Source organism: Lathyrus oleraceus, chromosome 5, assembly GCF_024323335.1.
Source record: "Lathyrus oleraceus cultivar Zhongwan6 chromosome 5, CAAS_Psat_ZW6_1.0, whole genome shotgun sequence".
Lineage (NCBI taxonomy): Eukaryota > Viridiplantae > Streptophyta > Magnoliopsida > Fabales > Fabaceae > Lathyrus > Lathyrus oleraceus.
Window position 1 is genome coordinate 485657191 of NC_066583.1, and position 18802 is coordinate 485675992.

Genomic DNA, 18802 nt, shown 5'->3' on the forward strand with positions numbered 1-18802 from the left:
AAGATCGAAGGTCTTGTCAAACACAAAAAATATAATTAATGAACTCTTTTCTCATCCCATCACTCTATATTTTAACAAACATCATTTATACCCAAAAACATATACACATAAAAAAGGGCTCCCTAGGAGTACCTATGACACTTTGGGTGCTAGTTGTAAGACCTCAATTTTGACCCTAAGATCCCTCATGCACTTTCATCATAAGCATTAGCATTGGGATCATACCTTGGCATCCTCCTTACCCCTTTTCATTGGGTTTGTTTTGGGAGAGATCACCAAGCACTATATGATTGTATCATACTTGTATTTTATCATTTTCACTAACCAAAATACCAAAAATATGTCTTTGTATTTGCCTAACTCTTTTGTAGGCAGGGCATGATCCCATTGATCTATCAAGTTCACATCTAGGGTTTGAGATCGTCATGAATAAATAACACAACCATGGATTGATACAAGGATGGTCACAAGAATCATATATGAGTACCAATGATCTCTACATGTTATATTGATCATGTTTTCTTCAAGAGTTTGAGGGTGATTTGTCTTGGAAACCCAAGTTTGACTGGGTATCTTAAGTAACTTCTCCAACAAGCTATCTCACCAATTGATCAAATTTCTCAAGGGACACTTCAAAATTCATCATATGATGCATATATGATCTACCATGAGCCTAGAAAGTCAATAGAATTGAAGATTAGCAAATTGGTTGATGGTGGTTGACCAGATGAATTCATCTGATCAAAACTGGGTCTCCCTAGACTCTATCTCCTACAATATTCACCATATGAAAATTATTCCAAGATAAAACTTACTCTAAATGACATCCCAAACAACTTTGATGTTGATACCTAGATCTAGTTTTGCTTAGAAAATCATTTTCTATGTTGAAACATTAGAGGTCATTTTGTCTAAACCCTAATTTGAAAGTCAACTTCCCAAGGCCATAACTTGCTCAATTTTTATGAGATGAAAGATTTACAAGTTGCATAATCAAACTCAAGATGTCTAATTCAACTTTTATGTTTGGAGTGAGAGCTGATTCAACTTTTATGAGCATGTGATATGAGGTTACATTATAGGTCACTTTTGACCTATACCATTGAACAAGTGATTTTTCCAAACTTCAAAAATGCATAACTCTATCATTTAAAGTCCAAATGACATGAAATTGGTGACCATTTTTAATGTCTTTGAAATAGCTGCAACTTTGATGAAGACACTTTTCTCATTTGAAGCTCACATTAAAAGTTAAGCAAGGTGGAATATTGAGATATATGGCTTGACACTTAGACAAATTTTCAACATGTTGAAATTTCCAAACTTCCAATTCAAAATTCATCATGGTAAAAGCTTTAAATGGAAAAGTGTTGAACATGAAAGTTGTTCCTCTTGATCTCACCTTTCTAAAAAGTCCAAGTTCATTCATTTTGGACAAGAATTAAATAGGCTGCACATGGATTGAACATCGCATCATCATTTGGCAAAGATCAAACTTCAAGTTTCCATGTACACTTGCCTTGAAATCCAAGTTAATTTCAGACTCTCTCACACTCAATTATGGATCAAATGGAATGATCTCATGGGCCTGTACACGACCATGCACTCATGCATCACTCATTGTCAATTTTGGAAAGTCATTTGGAAGGTGCAAATATCACATGATCCAGCTATAAATAGAGCTCCATATGCTCAAAATTGAGGACACATTCGCGCCAGTTTGATCCTAGACCCCTAACCCTTCCATTTGAGAGGATAATTCTGAGAATTTCATCTTGAAATTGAGTTTGAATCTCACTGTTTTGAGATTCAAAACTCCAGAGATCCAAGACCTTTTGTGCATTTCATTCTACTTCTGCAAGCATTCTGAGTGAGATCAAGCACGAGCCAAGGCAAGAACAGTTGAATCCAGACCTGCATTGAAGGTATTTTCCAGAAAATTTCATCTCTTCGATTCTCTCTCAATCTTGCTCAATTCTCTTGATTCTTTGGCTGTCTGAAATCCTACCAATATAGGCAAGAAGATTGAGTTGCTTAGAGGTCAAATCGAAGCAACTCATTTGACACAACTCAAAATTCAACTCCTCATATCTTTCTATATGTGAGGAGTTAGTTAAAATTGAGGTCAGATTCGTGCTCTACGCCATTTTTTTCTTTCAGATCATGTCCTCCTTTTTCATTTTTTTATGGTGATGAGTGAACCAGTCCGGCCAGGGTCACCGGAGAAGATGACCAGCCTTTGGACGCCGGTGATGTGTTGACACGGTTCAGAGCCATTGATCTCTTTTAAATTGTTTTAATCTCGTGCGTTGTTTTTAATTACCATGCTTGTGCCGCGTTGACTCAAGTCTATCATGGAACGCGCGCTGGTGGCCACTTGATCTGCCACTCAATTAATGAGGGAGATCAAGTGGTCCACGTTTTTTTTGATTATTTGAATTTAATTTTAATTGCTTTATTTTCATTAATTCATATTAATTTTAATATTGATCCAAAAAATATGAGAGTTTCACCAAATAATTTCAAATAATTTCCTCTTTCATATTCTGAATTAAAATTATTTTTTGGATCATTATTAATATTTTTCATGATTTTATTGATTTTGAATTTGTTTTTAATTGTTTAAAAATACTTTTAAGTATTTAAAAATTTTGAAATTTTTTCTCGAAGGTCCTTTGACCTTGTTTGACCTATGATAAATCTCATGGCCATTTATTTGGTGTTTTGATGAGGTTTTAGGAATTTGACAAACCATATTTAATTTAAATGTATTATTTTAGTATTTTTAATTTGAATAAATGCCAAATAACTTTGTTGACCAATTGTGATGACTTGTTTGTGTTTGACTCTTGTTGTTGGGCCTTGATCAAGGTTGATTTGACTTTGTCAAGTTAATATCATTGGATTTAGGGGATTGATGGAATGTACATTATATCTCCCAAAATAAATGGATGACATTAATTTGGTAAAAGTCCTCCTTTGATCAATTTGAGTTTTCATTTATTCCCCTCCCTCTTCATCTCATTCCCCTTCTTTATACATTCATCTCATTTGGCCTATGATATCTCAAAGTCCTAAAGCTAATTGATTGAAAAATTAACATGAGTATGGATGAGATTAGACCACACCTTTTTGCATATTCTTTTTGTGTGTGGTATGTTTCATGAGCATAGTCCATAATAATATGTCTCTAACATGCATTAACACCAAAATTCTATTGTCCGACCTCAAACAGTTGTGACTTCTACATAAGTCCAATTACGATTGCTTAACATAACGCTAAATTTGTGACATAAAAGGCATAGAATTCTAGTTAGTGAGATTGTAAGTATCCCCTCTTTCATGGTATTGTGTGGAAAGTTGGCCTTTTTCCTTCCTTTGGAAGATGTCTTGGCTCAAGGATCCATGCTTGTGATAAGTGGGTTGAGTGTTCTCCAAAGAATGTCTAAAAAATGAAAAGCAAAAGCAAAAAAATACTAACTTCTAACCTATTAACTACTAACTTTTAATTTTGAGCCATTTACTTTAATGTCATTTAATTCTAGCTTTTATACATTTGCCATTGTTCATATCATTCTAATTGTTTATGTTAATGCAATTTTCACTTTGTCCACTTGGACCATATTGTGTGATATTCCTTGTGTGTGTATACTTTGCTTGTTTGTGTTGGCTTTGACCATTAATGTACATAATAACAACAAAAACCCTAAAAACCTTTTGTGTGGACTGTTGGCTTGATCTTGAACAAATGGACTTAGAACTTAGGCAACATTCCTACGCTAAAGGACTTGGCCAATGCCAACTTATTAAGAAACCAAGTGCTTGTAATTTGAAACTTCATCTATCATTCAAGATCCCTCTGAGTTCATCTGCAACATGATCATTGTGAAGCTGTTATTTTGAACCCGTGACTTGTGAAATTCATCTGCTACATGGGTTAATCTTGAAGAAGATCATGGAATGGATAAGCTTGGATGTGGCTATCTTTATTTGATTCCTTGCTCTTCAGGATAATATAATTGTGCATTTGTGTGTTGCTTAATTCTAAAAGTCCAAGGGAATTCTGGGTTTCTATTGACATTCTTGTCTATTGGATTGCTACCCATTTGGTCAGATCTTTTCAACTCTTAACTTTTAATTTTGTGCATAGGATTAGTCTCTTCATCTTCTCCCCATTTCTTTAATTCCAAAATCTCTCCTTCCCTTTTTCAAAATCTTCTCTGATTGAACTTATTTTGTTCTAAAACTTTGACCACTTTGCAAAAAGATAGAAACTTTGGTCTTATGCCATTGTATTTTCAAACTTCTTTTCTTAAATCAAACTTGTAAATAAACTTAATCATACTTGACTTAAACTTTTAAAAAGCCAAAAAAAACTAACTTATTCAAACCTATTTTTAGGCCTGTGTGCCTTTCAAACTTAATTTTTGTTAAAAGTAATGCATCCACTTTGAAATTTGTATCACGAACTACAGGGTTTTGATCCCTCATTTTTATGTTGATACGTAGGCACAAGGCCGAAGGTCTTGCCAAACACAAAAATATAATTAATGAATTCTTTTCTAATCCCCCCATTCTATTTGTTCGTAAACATCATTTTGTACCAAATATATATGCACACAAAAAGGGCTCCCTAGGACACTTTGGGTGATTGTTGCATTCATGCATGCATGCGCATCATAATATTCATCACAGAAAAAAATGATTTTTAAGGAAACTAAGGTCTTATTTGCAAACATTTTCAGACCATGGATTATGGACGAAGAAACACTAAGAAGTACAATTTCATATGTCCTGATTTGAAATAATTAAGGAAGGTGACATCCTTTGTATTAGATCCCTTGGACTTCAAGCAACGTCATGTGAAGCTTTTGTTAGTGTTATCTACTGATGTGGTTCAAGGACTTCTGAGTGTTTTGGGGCAGTTTTATGACCCTCTCTATCACTGCTTCACTTTTCCCGATTTTCATCTTGTGCTCATGTTGGAAGAGTATGCCCATCTCTTGGGTATACTCGTGTCTAACAAGGTACCTTTCAGTGGATTAGACAAGATTCCCAGATCTCGTGTCATAGTCGAAGCTCTTCATCTGAAGAAACTTGAGATTCATGCTCATTTGGTGAAGAAAGGAGGTATTCTTGGGTTGACTTCTGAGTTCCTCATTGGAAGAGCTACTGCTTTTGCTCAAGCCGACAACATGGATGCTTTTGAAGCTATTTTTGTTCTACTCATCTATGGCTTAGCTTTGTTCCCTAATATTGACATTTTATTGATATTAATACCATTAGAATTTTCTTGATCAGGAATCCTGTTCCGACTCTGTTAGGTGACATGTATTTTTATTTGCATTTAAGAAATTCTAAAGGTGGTGGGACTATTTTGTGTTGTGTTCCTCTTCTGTACAAGTGGTTTATTTTGCACTTGCCTTAGATGCCTGTTTTTTTGGAGAACAAACAATGTCTACAGTGGTCTCAGAGACTCATGTCTCTCACTAATGATGGTATTGTTTGGTATGATTATGCATTGGGTAACTTGGATATTATTGATAATTGTGGTGAGTTCTCGAATGTGCCTCTCATTGGCACGCAAGGAGGAATTAACTACAACCCTACTTTGGCCCGTCGCCAGCTTGGGTTCCCCTTGAGAGATAAGCCTAATAATGTTCGGTTAGAAGGTTTATTCTATCAAGAGGATAAAGATCCCCAACATTTTAAGAACATAATGGTGCATGCTTGGAACAATGTTCATAGGAAAGGAAGATCTGATCTTGGTTCACGCAATTGTGTAGCTTTGGAAGCTTACACTATTTTGGTGAAGAAGAGAGCTTTGGAGCTCAAGATGTTGTACGCATGTGAAAGACCTATGTCTATGGTTATGGCTGAGCCATCAACTCTCCCTAACCAAGATGTAGAGGAGTTGGAGGATACACTCTCAAAGATGAAGCAAGAAAGAGACTTATGGGAAGAGCGGTTCCATGCATTGAATCGAGAACATGTAGAGTTGCAACTTGAGTCGAAAGACAAAGATGCGCTTATTGAAGTTCTTGAAGAGCGTGCAGTGAAGAGACAGAGGGAGCCCGAGGATTTATTTTCCTCTAGTATGCCTCAGTCTTCCGATGCTTGGAAGAAGATAGTTGACCGACTCGTCCTTGAGAAAGCTCAGATGCAGACTGCCTTTGAGTCCGAGATCAGACGTATCCGGAGGAAATACACTCCCTTGGCTAGATCATCTGATTCAGTTGCCAGGGATCCTTAGGATGATAGTTTTCTTTTTCTCTTGTATTTGTATTTTGGTTTCTGAAATTGCACTCAGTGTAATCCTTCCAATTTTTTTTGAATAAAAAGAGGTTTTATGGTCATTTGAATGATTAGTTATTATTATATTTGCAAATAAGACTTCATATGTTCCTTGAAGTTAGAAACAACAAAACATTGCATTTCATGCATCATTTGCATAACAGGTTTCCTCCGCCAGGTGTCTTATCAGTTCTTCTTTTGTGTATCAGCCAAGCTGACTAACCACTACAACTCCCGAGCTGAAGGATGAATCGCCATACTTACGACATTGATGGAATCTGTAATTGCTGCTCAGAACCAACCATCTCCGCCTCCTACAATTCCTCCTCCTCAGAGGACTATCATTTCAGAGATTTCTTCTTCAGCTGTGCTGCTGTTGTCACCAGCCAGTCTATTCCTGCTATGCCAGTTGGGTTCCCTTGGGGAATGCCACCAAACTTTGTACCTGAAGGGTATGCGCCTACATTTTCTTCTTTGTCGGCATCTAGCCCGGTCATATCAGTTCCTCCTCCTATTATTCACACTCTTCCTCCTGTCGAGGAAACTATTTACCACTCTGAGCTGTCTGAAGGTCTGGATGAGTATGAGAAGATGGATGAGATGAAGGATCAGTTTCTTGGCAAGAGTGTAACACCTCAAAATTTGCCCTCCTCTCTTGGGACTAGCTTAACATATTGCATATCATTTTTAGGTCGTTAGTCATTGCATATTGCATATCATGTGGTTACATTGTGCAAGTCATCCTCATAAGTCTTGATCAGAAGATGAAGAGGTCATGATGCAAGCTAGGGTTTCATTGGACTGGATCATTAACTGTCTGAGGGTTGTGGTCCAAATTAGGGTTTCTCAAGGAGATTGGTCTTGATCTTGGTTGAAATGATACATCATCATCATCATGGTTTTGTTATCATCCAGGAGATTCAGAAGATTGATCAGATACCTTGAGATTAGGGTTTTGACCACTGGTCAACCCTAATTAGTTGCATTGGGCCAATCAGGGCATGGCAAGGAGATGGGGTCTACAATGGATATGGGGATCATTTCATGATTGTATTGAGCTTATGGGGGCTAGGGTTTCATCCTTGAGTCATTTCATAAGAGGATTGGGGCTCAGATTGATCAGTGCATTGCCAAATTCATCTATCAGTTGAAAAGTCAACTGTGGTCAACTGTGCTTGATTTTATGGATTTGGAGGTGGGAGAGAGTTGGATATACTTCATTCATGTTGAAACAAGTTTCATTTGACATTTCAAAGCTCAAGAATGAAGAAAATAAAATCAGGAGAAAAGTTGCCAAAAATAGAAAGTGACTTGTAATGGAAGTTTCCAAAAATGGAAAGTTTTTCACTACAAAATTACATGTCCAAAAGAGCTTCAAATGAAAATTTGTTCAACATGAATGTTGTAGATCTTGCTCTCACCTTTCCAAAAAGTCCAAGAACTTGAAATTCCCATGTATGGTTGACAAGTTATGGTCCATTCATTTTCCAAAAATACCTATAATTAAAGTGGCATAACTTTCATATGGAATGTCCAAAATGGATGATCTTTTTATGAGCAAACCCCATTTCACATGTACTTTCATGGTGTGTGATCCAAATTCATCAAAAATGGTCAATGCAAAAAGTCAATTTTTAAGTGGACTATGTTGAATTTTTGGTGTGAGATAGTGAATTTGAGCAATACTTGGAATTTGGACATGAAACCAATGCCAACACACTCCAAATACCATTTAGAAGTTGTGTGAACTGTCATGAGCTGTCATGGTGCAATATTTGGCAAGGTCATTTTTGGACTTTCACATAAAATGCAATTAACACTAATCTTCCAAATTTTGGATAATTGAGATTAAGAGATGGATTAGTATGAGGTATAAATGGTTAACTGTAACAGAATTTGTTAATCACAATCACTCTCCAAGATTTGCAACTGATTTTCCCTCCATTTTCTCCATTTTCTCTCAAATTTCATCAAGCTTTTTTTTTTAAGATTTCTTCACCAATTCTCAATCAAATTGCATGATTCTTCTTGATTCGTCTTCCACAAGCCAAGATCTACATCTGTTTTGACAAATTCGTGGAAGAACCTTCAAGATCAAGGATTGTTCATACCTTGCACATCAATGGAGTTTTGAGATTTCTTCCAATTGAAGCAACATTGAGCTTAGCTGGTCACTCCATTCACCTTCCTGAACCTTGTGCTACATCTGTTTTTGGCTTTGGCATCGTGAATCATCAAAATCAACAGCTGTCATCAACACAAGGTACTTTTTCGAATTTCACCATTGCTCGAACTATGCTAGGGTTTAGAAAGGTCTTTGAATGTAGATGAACATGATATGCATAGTTTTTGATTTGGTTGAGAGAGTTGAGAGAAATCTGAGTTTGAAAGTTTGATGTCACATCTTAATTCGCTCGATCCGTGCAATATGCTTAGAGTTAGATTGAATTGTTTGCACGTTCATAATCCTTGTTGAAGGACGGTCACGATGATATAAGGATTGTAGCGTTTGGTTAGGTTTTGTTCTTGGCCGTTTCTGGAAAATTTGTGAAGTCCTTATGAGGAACGCGATGAACAGTATGCGTGTGATCCAGAATTTCGCTTGGCATTGTTTGAAAGCTGTTTACCGCCATTTGCCAACCAATAGGAGCGAGACAGCACATTAATGAAGCGGCGCCGTTTTGACCGCGTTTTTCAAATTTACAAGAGTGCCACTGCCACATTTAATTATATATTATTTCATTTCTTTTTTCTCATTTTAATTTCATTTTGATGCCATGACTTAGAAAATTCATAGAGACCTCAAAACTTATCCAATTTTGGTGAGGTTTTTTTTCATGATGATCATTGAGATGTGTAGAAAATTAATTTGCTTAGGGATTGATTCAATATGTCACATTTGTATACACCATGCCATATCTATCATGAAATGATGATGCTTTCAAAGAAATGGATGAAAATTTTTGTGCTTGTTCTGGACATGTTGATGGTGATTTTCATGTAGAGTTTGTGATTTTTGGATACTTGGTTGAGGAGATATGATTTTTTGATTAGGGGTGTGACAATTTGTGTCACACCAAGCTAGGTCAACTTCATGATTTTAGTTAAAATGCCTAGAGATGTTGATTTGAGCTGAAATTTTGTGTGGATGATCATTGACATGTCAAGATTACATGAGAATTTTTCTGGAATTGTTGATGGCATTTTCTAATTGATTGATAATTTTCTTCCCTGTTGAGCCATTTTGTGACATTGTGTGACACATGTTGGTAATTCATTTGTGAAATTCTCATGGTGTATTGTATGAGTGTGAAATTTGGTATGAGCACTGTAGACACATTATAGGTCTTTGTGGTTTTGATCCCATTCATTTATCTTGTTGTGACACTGTTTTGTGAATTTTGGAAGTTGATGTTTGTTTGGATACCATGTGTTGGCTTGTTTGAACTTGTCTGAACTTTATGATTTTCATTGACCTACTTCCTTTTGTCCAATTGAGCTGAAAATTGACATGCTATACATTGAATGTTTCCTGTTTAGGTGTGAATTTTTGTGGAATTAATTGAATTGTTTTGGTATGCTTTTGATTGAGATAGTTCTGTTTGGTCTTTTGGAGTTGCAAATTGCATGTTTGATGCTATTTTGTGCATAAAATGATAATGGTGATTGATATAAGCATGGGACCAATTGCATTTGCTTATAATTTGTTTGAATGTGATTTTGGATGATTTTCACTTGCTGTTTTGATTTTTTCATCCCCTTTGGATCCTAGGCTTGGCCTAGTGGTCTAGTTTCTCACATTTGGTTTGGATTTTCAGGTTGAAATGCAAAAGGCTTAAGGAAAAAGTGCAAGTTGTAAATTGAGATTGTTTGATGTTGTAAACTAACATTGGTTTTGTGGTGTAGGGTGTGATGCTTGAGTTTGAGCTCATGGCTTGCACTTGTGTGCATTAATTTGTGTTTGACTGTACAGATTAACATTTGCTGTTTACTGTTGGTTTGTCTGAGTACTGATGATACTTGATTGATTTCAGGTACATTAAGTCGCTTTAGTTCTTTAAGAACTTGCTTGCTGCTGCTTGGTTTTTAAACCAATTGAGGTAGACTCTCTTGTCTCCATGTAGTCTGGAAGACCTGGCCTGTTACTTGGCCAGGCAACTGTCTGAAGTCCTCCTTAAGAGGCGATGTCTGTGATTGTTTACTTTTGTGCCAAGCAGGTAAAGACCTCTATGAGGCAATTGGCGGAACCCAAGGGATATGCAATCTATCCCCCGCTATTCTGTTGAGTCGTCCCTCTGCTCACACCACTGTGTTGATGCGTTGGGACACAAACCCAAGATCTTGTACTTTGTACAGTTGAGTCAGAGTCTTGAGCGTAGAAGGGTCCCTCCATTCTGGACCCACGCTCCTTTGTCTGAAGCTCTCCCTGGACAGGGATAAGAGCTGTGAAGTCTAAGCTTCACTCACCTTTCATCAGCTTCACCTTAGCCCCTCAATGGCAAGGTTAAGAGCTAATACTACCTCTGTACAGATGACTTGCTTCGACAGTCGAACCCTTTGTCTGAGCCTCACTTGACTGGATATAGTGTGTGCTATGTGAAATGTTTGTTTTATTTTGATTGATGCTTGCATGCTTGCTTGTTTTCCTGGATAGGATTAGCTTGCTGTTGTGCAAGTGGGTAGAAACCACAACGTAGGGCAATGATGCATGATAACACTAGGCTCGAGTACAGCTCCCTGGTAGTGTGTCTCCCCTTGGTTTCTGGCTAGAATTTCTTTCCCTTTCAGGGGAACTACATCGCCCTGATCCTCGTTCCAGACGAGGTATGTAGGCAGGAGACCGTGCGAGGTCTCTCCGGGCACTTTTTTCTTTTTGTGTGCGTTTGCTTGTTAATCTTCTTGTGTGTCAGGATATGGATGTAAGCCCAGCGATTGGCTGTCCGTATCCTGATTGTGTTTGTTTGGTTCGGAAGCCGATGTAAGTCCAGCGATTGGCATTCGGGTTCCAGGTTTGCTTGTGGGTGTGTGTGTCTTGTTTGGCGTGCGTGAGCCGAACTACGGCAGCTCTGATTCCCGTTCCAGACGAGATACGTAGGCATAGGATGCGATGTCCTATCGAGCTCTCTTCCTCTTAACCCCACCTGTGTTGTCTTCGGTGCGTGTGTGTGTGTGGTGTTTTAGCAACCTTTTCTTTTCTTAGAGCGTGGATCCCGTCGAGTACGACGGACGTGAGGGGTGCTAATACCTTCCCCTTGCGTAACCGACTCCCTTACCCTTTCTCTTTGGTCGCGAGACCATGCTTTTTCCAGGTTTCTCTGAGCGTTTCCTTTCCCTATCTTGGGATAAATAACGCGCAGTGGCGGCTCTGTTTGTTTTTTTGTTTTAGCCCGCCGGTTGTTTTTCGCGGATGCGACAGCTGGCGACTCTGCTTGGGAATTTCCAGATGTTGACCTGTGCTGGTCCATCTTCCCTAAGCGAGTCTCTCCTAGCGTTCTAGGATAGTTTAGGTTGCTTGTTTTGCTTTATTTATTGTATTGATTATTCTGACTGTGTATATATTTGCATAAATATTTGCATGCATCATACTATCATGTTGCCGTCCTCTATGCAGGTGGTTCCTCTGTTTTGGGGTGGGTGTTCTGAGTGGGGCTAAAACCCAGGCCCGAGTATACACCTAGGATTAGTGTGGTCTCGCGTCCCTCACATGTCGGTTGGGCATGATGTTGCGACGTGACATACCACAAGCCGGACGAGGTTCATCTGAGAGTGCTCTTCCTCAGTGGGGTTTTCCACTTTGGTCGGGTTATCTCTTTTGAACTATTGACTCTGGTAACCGATCATTTCCCGGATATTTGGTTTAGACGATCTTAAGGGAGCTACAATGGCACACCCGAAAGGGCAAACCCATTGAGTATCTCCTCCCGATTGTCGAGGCTATTATCCACCTTAGGGTGACCTGTTTAGAATTTACCTGTGAGGGGAGGGTGATTCTTACAGATGCATGTTCAGATGGTGACTATTGGTTACGTTGATCAGAGTCCTATTTATAAGTCGGATTTATGGCCATTTATTTATGAGACGCCAGAGTGCTGTCCGTGTTATTTATCAGTGGGGATCCGTTTATTTCAGGATTCCCCGGGCCGATTCAGATGGTTATGGGTATCTGTTCAGAGTTTGTCTGCTGATGATGGTGATGATGATGTATCTGTCTTCCGTTTATTTCGGAACCCTTGAGTTGGATTTATGGTTACATACTCCTTCAGATGGTTGTGATCAGTTCAGAGATCAGGGTTGTGACTCAGAGCAACAGATGATCAGATGACTCGGAGGATGGCACAGTGCATTGCATTCATTCATCAACATCATTACATCTTGCATTTACTTGCATCTGATACATGTTTATCCATATGCAGGGACCCTTTTTGATCGAGATCCTGGTTGAGAGACTTTCTGCTCAGATATGAGAAGACCCGGCTTGAAGGACGATGTTGTCTACAGTTTCTTTGACCCAGAGATCAGTGTGCTGAAGGATATGATAGCATTGATCGCACCCGACCATGTGGGGATGTTTCGTGAGATGTATGGGGGTATTCTGAAGATGGTTTTCAGACTCACTGACAGAGACAGGAGCGTCATTCATACTCTTCTCCAGTTCTATGATCCTGGTTTGAGGTGTTTTGTCTTCCCAGATTACTTACTCGGGCCTTTAATGGAGGATTATGCTGATATTTTGGGCATTCAGATCAGAAATCAGGTTCCTTTCTATGCTACTAAGGACGAACCTGATATTGGAGGGATTTCCCGTGCTCTTTATTTGAGTCCGGAGGTGGTGAAGGGAAGTCTGAAGGAAAAGGGGAAGTTACCGGGTTTTCATTTGAGTTTCTTGGAGGCTAATGCCAAGGAACATGCTGAGTTGGGTAATTGGAACACAGTCTGTGCTTTGATTGCTGCGGGCATTTATGGAATCATTCTGTTTCCTAACCAGAAGAACTTCGTGGATATTAATGCCATTCGCTTGTTTGCTCGAGGAAATCCTATTCCTACCTTGATTGGAGATGTCTATCACTCGGTCCATAACCGGAACGAGAAAAGGCGTGGGGGATTGATTCGATGTTGTGCACAGTTGCTACACAAGTGGTTTATGGGTTATTTGCCGTCTAAGGGTGCTTTTGTTCTTCTTGGCCAGAATGTTAATTGGGCGACCAAGCTGATGGGTTTGAGGGCCAAAGACATAGCTTGGACTCACAGCAGTGGGGTTGGACAAGATTTCATCTGCAGCTGTGGGGGTTTTCCCAATGTGCCGCTTATTGGAGTCCAGGGTTGCATTAATTATAACCCGACACTTCTTAAGAGGCAGATGGGATTTGCTATGGAGCTTCCTCCGTACAAAAGTGAGGTTCAGGAATCTGTGTACTTCCCAGTTGAGGGTAATCAGGCCCAGGTGAAGCAGGTATCTGAGGCATGGCGCAGCATTCAAAGGAAAGGCAAGGTTTCTTGGGGTAGAGCTAATAACAGATCTTTTCCTCCGTTCGATGACTGGCTCAGTAAGAGAGTGGAGCTTACTTGTCTACCGTTTCCTATGGTTGATCCTTGGTATCCGTTGATTGAGGAGACTCCTTCTACTGTCAGTATGGACGAGTTCTTAGAGATGAAGCGGGAGAGAGATCAGTTGCTTGCAGAGAAAGCGGAATTGGAGATGAGTTTTGCTCGGGTTCAGAGAGCTAATCAGGAGATCAGAGTGAAGATGGAAGATCAAGACAAGCGGCATGCCCTGGAAGCAAAGCGCTTTGAGGTGGATACTGCTTACTATGGGAAAGTTAATCAGGCCTTAACATCTTCAACCAAGGAGCATGACATCACCAAGGAGAAGCTAGCCAGAGCTTCAAAGGTCATTGAAGATGAGAAGAGGAGGCAGATTCTCGGGAAAGATCAGAGAGACGCCAGAGTCCGAGTTCTCATTGCCGAGTGGGAGGCCAAGCTGAAGGTTAAGGAGACCGAGAGCATGAAGATCATCGCCGAGAGAGACCATTACATGGCTGAGAGAGATTATTACTTCAGGCAGATGAAGATTCACCAGAAGGAGGTGGGGAGACTACAGCAGGAGAACACCGAGCTCAGGTTCGCCGCAGAGTTCGCGAAGATGGTTGATGAGATAGGGCCATCTGTGGGACCCTCATCAGGCTAGATCTTTCATTTGTGTTGGATTACCGTCAGGCTTGTTGACGGAATTCATTTGTTTGTATTTCTTTCCTGATTCTGGAGATTTGTATCTGATTTGATGTATGACTATGGCACTTATTGTGCATTTTGTTATGTGATGGTGATTTTTCATTCAGTGATTGATCTTCAAGCTTTATTTGCTTTACCGTATGCACTCACACAAGCACACACATGGTTGGGGGTATTTTGCTGAGTCATATATCTCTGATCTGTATGATAAATCAAATGCTGAATATCAGAATATTGCTGTCAGATTATTATTTGTCTCAATGAAGCCAGGATCAAGAGACAAAGTGTTCCTCATGTGGATAAACACTGCATTCATGCATTGATCATAATAACTTGTGTTTTATTTTGCAGGTATCTGTTGCTAACGTGCTTGATTGTTTCAGGAATCATTGCTCGTGCTCGCAGAGCTGTACCTTTGCACTCAACCCGTCCTCACAGATACTTCACCAGACGCAATACTCCCAGACTAATGGATCTCCCAAGTACTGATCTCCTCGAGCTGAAGGACAAGATGAATGAGCTGATCAACATTATGCAAGGCTTTGCAGTTGGTCAGAAGGCTCTGGCTGATAAGGTCGAGAAGCTCGAGCGGGCTTCTGTAGCAAACAGTGGTGTAAACCTGGATGGTGTCTCCAACCAGGGGCTGGGATCTCGTGATGGTGGTAAGAGGACAACGGTCGGTATTGTAAGTAATGCTGCTGGTTTTGGTACTACCGGTGGTCAACCTGGGCCGGGTCAGAATCTGAAAGACAGTATGTTCCCTCCTTTCTTCGGTGTTGAAGATGACAGAGAAGAAGATAGAGAGGCTGATCAGTTTTGAATGCATAACGAGCCTTTTGGTCAGTATAGTGCTCCACCTCAGAACAAGGAGATTCAGCTGCTGGCTGAGAAAATCAGGGCTCTGGAAAGCCATGCTACTCCGGGATTTGTCAACATGTCGAATATGGGGTTGGTAGAGGGGATTGTGATCCCACAAAAGTTCAAGGCGCCCGCATTTGACAAATATAATGGGAGTTCTTGCCCAGAGACTCACCTTCAAGCATTCGTTCGCAAGATCTCTGCGTATACAACAGATCAGAAGCTCTGGATGTACTTCTTCCAGGACAGTCTGTCCGGAGGATCCCTGGAATGGTACACCAAGCTGAAGTCTGCTGACGTCAAGAGCTGGCAAGATCTTGGGGATGCTTTCTTTAAACAGTACCAGTTTAACGCCGATATGGCTCCGAGTCGTACCCAGCTGCAGGGTATGTCTCAGAAGTCAAGTGAAGGGTTTAAAGAATATGCACAACGGTGGAGGGAGTTGGCTGCCAGAGTTCAACCTCCGCTGGTGGATCGGGAAATGTCGGACCTATTCATGGGTACCCTGCAAGGGGTTTTTGCTGAAAGAATGGTTGGATGCCCGGTTACCAACTTTGCTGACATTGTGGTGGCAGGGGAGAGAATTGAAAGTTGGCTGAAAATGGGGAAAATACAAGGAAGTGCTCTATCATCAGGATCGAAGAAGCCATTCGGGAACGGTCAGCGCAAGAATGAGGGTGAATCGAGTGCTGTGTATGCCCAGAGAGGATACAGTAGGGATCGTTACTACCAGTACACTGCTGCGGTAACCATCCCTGCTGGTAATTAGTCAGTACGACAGCAACGTCAGCCACCTCAACAGAGAGCCGGATATCAAGTGAAAGGAAAAGGGATTGATCGCCATTTTGATAAGCCACCCGTGACATACGCTGTTCTGTTCAAAAAGTTGATGGATCTTGGGTTGGTTCAGCCAAGGGCGATGGTTCCGATGAGATCAGATCAGAGGCCTCCTAACTATGATGAGAACGCCCAGTGCGAATTTCATTCTGGAACACCGGGGCATAACATTGAGGGTTGTAGAGCATTCAAGAATGTTGTCCAGGATCTGGTAGACTCCAAGGCTATCAATTTTGCGCCATCACCGAATGTTAATGCTAATCCCATGCCGGCGCATGGTCAGGCGATGGTGAGTGCAATTGCTGAAGATTCGGATCACGCCGTCGCGGTAGGTGAAGAGACTGACAGTGACTGCGAGTTTGATGGTTGGATAAAGCCGTGCGCACCAGGGATGGGAATCCAGAACTGGAAGGCATAAAAAGATCATCACTGTCACTCATCCGGAAGAGTAATAATTTCTGTTTTTCAGTTTTATTTGCATGAAAGCCATACGTGTTGCCCGACACGTAATGGTTCATTGTAAGGGCCACCTCATGTTCATAGTTTGCAACATTTCTGCATCATTAATAAATGGATGTTTTTTAGTCAAAAAGCGGTGTTCCCTGTTTTTCATTTATTTTTGCAGTTTAAAAACAAATAAAAATGGCAATGTTTATTTTCATTTTCTTCTCTTTTGATTTGTCTCGTTCCGAATTCAAAAATAATTCTCCGGATCTCGTTGATAACAATTTGGTTACACCTCATATGACTTCGACAAACCGATCTATCATGCCGAAGAAGAAGGCGAAGAAGATTGTGATCTGCTGGAATTAGCCAGGTTGTCAAAACAAGAGGAGAAGGTGATTCAGCCGCACGAGGAGCGGGTCGAGGTTGTTATTCCAAGCACCGCCGAGGTCAGGAAGGAAAAAAATTGGGGCCGCTTCAGAGGCAAGTCGAGAGCATAATGGTAGTCCGGTTGAAGGGACATGTGGATACCTTCGCCTGGTCGTATCAGAATACACCAGGGGCGGATACCGATGCCGTTGTGCACAAGCTACCATGGAGAGCAGATTGTCCTCTAAAGAAGCAGAACGCCAGTGCCTGTATCAGAGAGCCATGGTGACTTTGTTTCATGATATGATTCATCATGAAGTTGAATGCTATGCTATGACATGATAGCAAAGTCCCAAACAGGAGAGGGGCATCTGGCAGACCGGGGCAAGTCGTTTGACCGGTTGAGATAATTCAAACTGAGGTTGAATTCAAGTGAGTGCACTATCAGAGTGCGATCCGGTAAGCTGTTGGGGTTTATTGTCAGAGAGGAATCCGAGGTTGATCCTGCAAAAAAAAAAAAAAAAAAAAAAAAGAAAGAGGAAAAAGGAGAAAAATGCCTGAACCGAGAATAAAGAAAGAGGTTCGTGGTCTCTTAGGCAGATGGAACTACATGTCATGGTTCACATCTTATCTAACAGCCACGTATGAACCCATGTTCAAGATGTTGAAAGAAAAGATCAAACGGTCAGGCGAAATAATGATTGCCAAGGGGCATTGAAAATAAAAGAAAAAGTTGCAGGAACCTCTGATTCTGACGCCTCCTGTGGAAGGAGCAATTGTTAATCTGTACTTGACGGCCTTCGAGGGGTCTACGAGGTGTATTGGGTCAGTATGACTAGTCTTGTCGGAAAGAGCATGCAATTTACCTTAGCAAAAAGTTTACCGACTGTGAAACAGTACATTCACTATTCGAGAAAACTTGATGTACTTTGGCATAGGCTGCTCGCCGACTGAGACAGTATATGCTGGTTCATACCACTTTGTGGATTTCGAGATGGATCTGATCAGGTAGATTTCTGAAAGAGCCAGCAATGATCGGACAGGTTGCGAAAGGGCCAATGATTTTGATTGATACGGTTTGTGATACCCTCAGAAAGCAATAAAAGGGGTGTATTGTCTGATTACATCGCTCCGCAACCCATGGTGGATTATCAACCGATGAAGTTTGAGTTCCCTGATGAGGGCATCTCGAGGTGCTCCAATCGAAAGATTGAGAGTGACCGATCCCGGAGGAGGGGGCTGACCCCGAATCCGAACGGATTCTGATGTCTGATGGGGTTAATGTGGACGAGTTAGTGCTTTGGTTACGCCGAAGGGATCCCATGTTCCCTTCGTTTCCAGGTTAGCATTTGAATGCACCAGCAAGGGTGGCTGAATACGAAGCTTGTATCCTGGGTATTGTACCTCGGTGCGCCTACTGGGGCAAAGTCTTTCTCGTTGGTGTATGGAATGAAGCTGTACTACCTGTTGAGGTTCAGATTCCCTCTTTGAGAGTCCTGATGGACGTGAAATTGCAAGAGGCTGAATGGGTAAGGACCCGGTATGAGGAGTTGAGCCTGATAGAGGAAAGGAGGCTGGCGGCCATCTATCATGGGCAGTTATACCAGCAGAGGATGAAGCGTGCTTTTGACAGAAGGGTACGACCTCGGGTATATCACGTAGGTGATATGGTGCTGAAGAGGATCCTTCCTCCTCAAAACGATCGAAGGGGCAAATGGACACTCAGTCATGAATCCCCAGCATGGTCAAGAAGGTTTTCTCCGACAAAGCC